At 26.9% G+C, this 994-nt stretch overlaps 1 pseudogene; it reads left to right on the plus strand.

The window, feature by feature from the left end:
- The first annotated feature begins 95 nt into the window (after nt 1-95).
- Nucleotides 96-510, plus strand: LOC108687452 (annotated as a pseudogene).
- The last annotated feature ends 484 nt before the right edge of the window (nt 511-994 follow it).

Here is a 994-nt window from a genome sequence, read left to right on the forward strand (position 1 = left end):
GTAAACACTGATGTTAATAAATAATAAATATTAATAAATAATAAATAATGGTACTTACATATCACAATGATCAAATTATCAAATTTTGTTTAAAGAATCATCACATGAACATAAGAGGTTGAAACGATATTGGCTATAATTTCCTAGTCGGTGAAGACGGAAAGGCATATCAGGATTGCGGATGGGACAAAGAAAGCGCTCATTCTATATCTTTTAATAGTAAGAGTATTGGAATTTGTATCATCGGAGATTACAGAAGTAAGCAATCAGAAATAAGATGGATTTTGTAATTAATATCACATATAGATAACATATATTTCTCTAATGTTTTTCTTATTAGACTGAAAACCAAATGCAGCGGCAGTACAAACAGTGGCCAATTTTATTGTTTATGGAGTAGAAAATAAAGAAGTAAAGAGTAATTACAAGCTTCTTGCACATCGACAAACCTGGTTAACCGAATGTCCCGGAAATAGTCTTTACACAATGATAAAGTCACGGTCTCATTGATCGAAAAGTCAATAAATATTAATATATATTGTTTTTAATGCGACACGTAACAAAAATTTTTTATTGGTCGCGATCAAAACGGTACATAAATCATTGTGTAATCGATCAACAATTAATAAATATTTAAAAATTCTCAATGCTCAATTTGACTCTAAAATTTATCGTAATTTCATATCAATGTATCGCTTTATCAGATTAATTAATATGTAAATATTTGTAAAAATGAATCAAACAATCGTTATTTCAATACAATCGTATATAAGCATTAATGATTTAATTCAATTCCATGTATAACATATAACATAATTATTATAATTATTATAAAATATTAATTTAAAAGTACTATCAGCAATAAATAATCAAGTACATAATTTCCATGTAATTATTATATATAGATAGTAACAAAATCATTGAGGTATTTATCATAAGTATCCTCCTCAGTCCTGACGCAAATTTCCAATCTCGAGAAATCGATTAGTTTATT

This window comes from Atta colombica, unplaced genomic scaffold (assembly GCF_001594045.1).
Source record: "Atta colombica isolate Treedump-2 unplaced genomic scaffold, Acol1.0 C667615, whole genome shotgun sequence".
Classification (NCBI taxonomy): Eukaryota; Metazoa; Arthropoda; class Insecta; order Hymenoptera; family Formicidae; genus Atta; species Atta colombica.